Source organism: Haliotis asinina, chromosome 14 (genome assembly GCF_037392515.1).
Source record: "Haliotis asinina isolate JCU_RB_2024 chromosome 14, JCU_Hal_asi_v2, whole genome shotgun sequence".
Lineage (NCBI taxonomy): Eukaryota > Metazoa > Mollusca > Gastropoda > Lepetellida > Haliotidae > Haliotis > Haliotis asinina.
In genome coordinates this window covers 53950162-53956598 of record NC_090293.1, presented here as the reverse complement: position 1 = coordinate 53956598, position 6437 = coordinate 53950162, and positions in this window count along the sequence as shown.

Here is a 6437-nt window from a genome sequence, read left to right as displayed (position 1 = left end):
GTCTTGGATTATCAAAAGCTTGGGCTCGTCCAGGATTTGAACCCGGGACCTCTCGCACCCTAAGCGAGAATCATACCCCTAGACCAACGAGCCGCCTGCTACACTTCCTTCAAGTTGGCTACAGAAACCTCACGTGATGGTATGATGCAATGAACACACGTTCGTCCTGCCCTTGGTACATTGCGCCAAGCACTGTTGAGAGGGACATTGTAGGCAGGGGGCAGTTGGAATAAAGTTTGAGTTTCATTTCATTCAGTTACAACCATATTCAACCTTCAATGTCCAAATGAACATTCGACCCTTCATCAATTGCGAGCTCCTGCAAACAAGCTAGCTTTTGTTTCAGGTGACAATTAAGCTCGTTATCCAAGCCTGGTGACACCTGCCTAATTGTTACTGACGTGGCAGACAATCAAAACACTCAGTTTCTATTTAGCAAAAAATACTGGGCTCGTACGGGATTCGAACCCGGGACCTCTCGCACCCAAAGCGAGAATCATACCCCTAGACCAACGAGCCGCCTGCTACACTTCCTTCAAGTTGGCTACAGGAACCTCACGTGATGGTTTGATGCAATGAACACACGTCCGTCCTGCCCTTGGTACATTGCGCCAAGCACTGTTGAGAGGGACATTGTAGGCAGGGGGCAGTTGGAATAAAGTTTGAGTTTCATTTCATTCAGTTACAACCATATTCAACCTTCAATGTCCAAATGAACATTCGACCCTTCATCAGTTGCGAGCTCCTGCAAACAAGCTAGCTTTTGTTTCAGGTGACAATTAAGCTCGTTATCCAAGCCTGGTGACACCTGCCTAATTGTTACTGACGTGGCAGACAATCAAAACACTCAGTTTCTATTTAGCAAAAGATACAGGGCTCGTCCGGGATTCGAACCCGGGACCTCTCGCACCCAAAGCAAGAATCATACCCCTAGACCAACGAGCCACAGATACAAGGCTAGCTTTTCATTACTCTCTTATTTCAACCTTTGTAAGTCACAAAATGAAGGGAAAATAGCCGTCTTGGATTATCAAAAGCTTGGGCTCGTCCAGGATTTGAACCCGGGACCTCTCGCACCCTAAGCGAGAATCATACACCTAGACCAACGACCCGCCTCCTACACTTCCTTCAAGTTGGCTACAGGAACCTCACGTGATGGTATGATGCAATGAACACACGTCCTGCCCTTGGTACATTGCGCCAAGCACTGTTGAGAGGGACATTGTAGGCAGGGGGCAGTTGGAATAAAGTTTGAGTTTCATTTCATTCAGTTACAACCATATTCAACCTTCAATGTCCAAATGAACATTCGACCCTTCATCAATTGCGAGCTCCTGCAAACAAGCTAGCTTTTGTTTCAGGTGACAATTAAGCTCGTTATCTAAGCCTGGTGACACCTGCCTAATTGTTACTGACGTGGCAGACAATCAAAACACTCAGTTTCTATTTAGCAAAAAATACAGGGCTCGTCCGGGATCCGAACCCGGGACCTCTCGCACCCAAAGCGAGAATCATACCCCTAGACCAACGAGCCACAGATACAAGGCTAGCTTTTCATTACTCTCTTATTTCAACCTTTGGAAGTCATAAAATGAAGGGAAAATAGCCGTCTTGGATTATCAAAAGCTTGGGCTCGTCCGGGATTTGAACCCGGGACCTCTCGCACCCTAACCAAGAATCATACCCCTAGATCAACGAGCCGCTTGCTACACTTCCTTCAAGTTGGCTACAGGAACCTCACGTGATGGTATGATGCAATGAACACATGTCCGTCCTGGCCTTGGTACATTGCCCCAAGCACTGTTGAGAGGGACATTGTAGGCAGTGGGCAGCATGCGGTTTCTTGCGGTTGCAACATCGACACATAGCCCCAGTACACGCACAAACTTAAAGCGCACTTCTCCCAACACTCCTACCCTGCCCCGTTGTACTAAGTGCCGTGGACTTAGCGAAAATGACGGAAACCCTAGGTACACTCTAACCCTAACCCTAACGTGCCCAGTTAAGTGCCCAACAAGCCATCAGGTTGGAGATAAACCCTAACCCTAGCCCCTACCCTAACAGTATCCGTTAGCTGAAAATCTAACCCTAACCCTAGCCTGCCGACATAGGCCAAAACGTGCCCAAATATGTGCTCAGCATGCGGTTTCTTGCGCTTGCGACATCGGCACATAGCGCAAGCATACGCACAAACGAAAAGCGCACCCTTCCCAACACTCCTTCCCTGCCCCGCCATACTAAGAGCCGTGGACTTGTCCGAAATCGCGCTGATTCTAGATGCCCGCCAAAACACTCAACAAAGTGCCAAAACGTGCCTAACTAAGCGCCACACAATCGGTTTATTTGCTCTTATCACCTCCGCACACAAGCTCCCCCACACGCACAAACGAAAACTGGACCCAAATCTAACATCAGGTGGGAAATAAACCTAACTCTCGAAGCTTCCGTAACAGCATATGCACTAACGAAAAGCGCACCCCTCCCTACACTTCTTCTCTGTCCCGTCGTACAAATTGCCTTGGCCTTAACAAAATCAGTCGAAAAGGTGACATGATATGATTGCTCGACAAATTTCAGTTTGCACTTCCTTCAAATTCAACGAAGCCTCAGTTATTTGAGATCACAAAAACCCAGAAAGGTGAACCTTTTGAGAAATTTGACAGTTACATAAAAAGTAAGGGTCACGATATTGGGCGACTTCCACCCTATCACCTTAACCCCCGTTGAAATGATATGCAGTTATAGTGTGCTTTGCCCACAACTGGACGTTTTCCCCTTGTTGTCGTTTGAATTAACTGAAATGCTGTCCAGTACACGGAGTACAGGAATCAACCTGTCTTGCTTTCATGTATGCAGAGACCATGTTCTGACGTTCTAGCATAACCCTTCCAAAAATCTATCTTTCTACACTGTACGTGTTTCCGTTTAACATAGATATGTATTCATGTACGGGTGGGTACTGACTGAATACAATAACATCGCCGTATACATGTGGGCGGTATCATAATAGCCCATTTATCATACAGAAAGGGGCTAAACAATCCGATTATTGTTACCTTGGATAACCCATCCCGCCTACTAGGCGCTAAAAGGTTGCAATCAAATATCATTATCCCATCGGTTTCCTAAATTATGAACAAGCTCACTTACCTACGAGTAGACCATATGTATCACACGTGTTTCGTTGTTGGGCAGGACAAACTTATGTGATAGTCCTAGAAACTCTCAGAAGTCAAGCTGCCAAACAAGGCCATCCAGTCTTTGAAGGGCATTTAGAACTGAAATACATTAGAATGAAGATTTTTATGGATATCAACTTCTTTATATGAGAACACAACGTTTCGGAGTTAATGCTTACTCCTTCATCAGGTGATCGAGAATGGGGTACAGAGCTATATTTATATGTACGTATTTATATATACGTCACGTATTTTGTAGGGCCACCGGACTGACATTAGCCAGTTGTTGTCTCTTTCGCCAAGCATGGGTTACTGAAGATCAGTTCAAACCATGCCCGTGTAGATTCGGGGTAGAACAGGCCTTCAGCAACTCCTGATTACATGGTATACGGCGAGCTGGGCCGATACCCGCTAGATATCTCTATAAAAATCCGAATGCTTTCTCATTGGTGTAAAATGCTAGTACTGCCACACAAACTGTCATCCAAAATCTACTCTCTCATGTATACCCTGAAGTCAGTCTGTCCTAATTATACGTTTAACTTACTTTCGGCAATAGAAAATATCTTACGGGATACTGGCTTTTACCATGTATGGATGTCACAGTCTATTGTTTCTACAAATGTTTTAAAAACTAATGTTAAACGGGTTCTCATTGATCAGTTTTATCAGTCATGGAATGCAACAGCAAATGCTTCCTCAAAAGGCAAATATTACATTCTTTATAAAGAAGTACCTAATCTAAATCCCAATCTTCTGGAACTGCCTCCAAATCTTAGAATATGGTATACACGCTTCAGGACAGCTAACCACAGATTACCTATAGAAACTGGAAGATGGACAAGTATCGCTGTTTCTGATAGGAAATGCACACTATGTAATGATGCAGTGGGCGACGAATACCACTTCCTTCTAATATGCTCAGGTCTAGCAACGCTACGAAATAAATATCTGCCTAGGTACTTTTGTAATAATCCTTCATTAGATAAATTCATCTCAATAATGAAATCACATTATAAACCACTCACTTTGAAATTAGCTAAATATATCAAGGAAGGTTTATGTCTGTACTAATGAGACTACCATGTGCAAAATTGTAATTTTCATTTTATTGTTGACTTGCACAAACCATACTGTACATATTGTAAATCATCTGTATGTTCTCTGTGTCACTTCGTGTGATTTATGAGAATATTAAACTTCTTCTTCTTCTTCTTCTGCAACCCATGGATTACGACGTCGACGTACCCGTCTATCGGTCTGATCCCAAAGGTGTCCGATTTGGGGGGCCAGGGGAGGTATTGATGTTATTGGTCAGATGGTCCAGGGTGGCACGTGCTGTGTCTCGTCGACGTCGATGTAGTCGTGTCAAGGAGGGGACACGTATTCCTACTTCTCGGAGACGGTTCCAGATTGTCTTATTGGACATTCTTCGGACTCCAAACTGTTCTTGTATTGTGTCCGGGCGGTACGATGGCGGTCGTGCAGGTGGGTTACCTGGATGTACCGATCTTGGACAGGTGTGGTGACTCTAGGTCTTCCTGATCTTGGACGGTCATTTGTCGAATTTGTTTGACGTAATCGATGAACGTTGACGATCCTTGCCACCCCACTGTTTGATTCGCTGATCTGTAGCGTTGAGACGTCCCATCTCGTGTACAATACTTGCAAAGATCGTGGATGTACTCATGTTTTGCACGTGCGGAACAATTATTGTGCCTGATATTCGTGCTCCATGACATCCGCGCCCATTATTACAATCTTGATAGATGAAACCGTTCAAAATCATTTTTGAGTTTAGTTTTACGCTGCACTCAGCAATATTACAGCTATATGGCGGCGGTCTGTAAATAATCGAGTCTGGACCAGACAATCCAGTGATCAACAACATGAGCTGCGATCTGCGCAATTGGGAACCGATGACACCGAACCAAATCAGCGAGCTTGTCCACCCGATCCCGTTAGTCGCCTCTTACGACAAGCACAGTCGCTTTTTATGGTCACGCATGATCTAAAACATTCCGGAAGCAACGTACAACTCTAAAGAATGTTTGAGCTTACGTTTGAGTTGTTTTTGTTTGGTTTTGTTTTGTTTTTGTTTGTTTTTTTGTTTGTTTTTTTGTTTTGTTTTGTTGTATTTTTACTGAAGAGTGTAATTGGAAAATTGCTGAGTGCGTCGTGAGACTAAACTCACTCACACTCAGTTCCAGAATCTTCACGGGTTACAAAAGAGTTTGGTCAACCAGCTATTTCTTTATAATTCATATAACTGTCATTCGATGCATAAGTCTTCGTTCGTACTTTCAGCTGTACAATATTCTAGAATCGTTGCCAGAATGGTTTTCACCAGATCCTGCTGGCAGCAACGTTTTGCTGTCACTTTGTTCTTTATAGCTGATCCCAGAAGGTATTAATAGCAGGTCACGTTTCAAGAACATCTCATTAATTCATGAATTTCTGCGAATGAACAATTTATTTTTTTAAGAATGAACAAATGTATGAATCCTACTGCATAGTTTATATTGTGGTGATTTAGTGGATATATAGATCTGTTTTGCTGTTCTGTTTTGAACAAATAATTAGATCGAGCCATACAGTGATCGCTATATATATAGGCCAAACAGTGATATGAAAAATCATATGCCCCCTGGACTGCGGTAAACATAACAGTTCATCAAACTGAAACGCTGTCGTTAAATGCATTACATGTTCATAGCCTTGAAGATACACACACATCAAACGTCATGTTAAGAAGTGAAAACTAATAATACGTTTCTGAGCAGGCTAAAACATCCCAGTGGTACTATCATTTGTTCATACCATAGCTCAACGAGGGGTGTCAGAGCCTCAACACTTTGAAAGAAATTGTTTCCTCTATGGAAGTCGTAAATCTCGGTGAGACTTTTCAGCGTGTTATTACAGCGTATATTCCACATTCCTTTGTGACGTCATTTGCAATGATAATAACATTCTTTTGATGGTAGCTTACATTGCTGTTTCACGCCGCACTCACCAAACCGTCAGCAATCGTCCAGAAAATCCAGTGATCAACTACGTGAGCATTGATGTACGCAGTTGAGATTGGATGACAAGTGTGAATTGGGTCAAAAAGACAGACAATCCGTCCCCTTTAATCGCCTATTACGACAAGCCTTGAGTGAAGACCACTTTTAACCCGAAACGTCGAAGGTGACAAAACAATTATGCATCTATAGGTGGTTTTTAAGCTGATTTGTTCAAGATAACTACTTCACATGT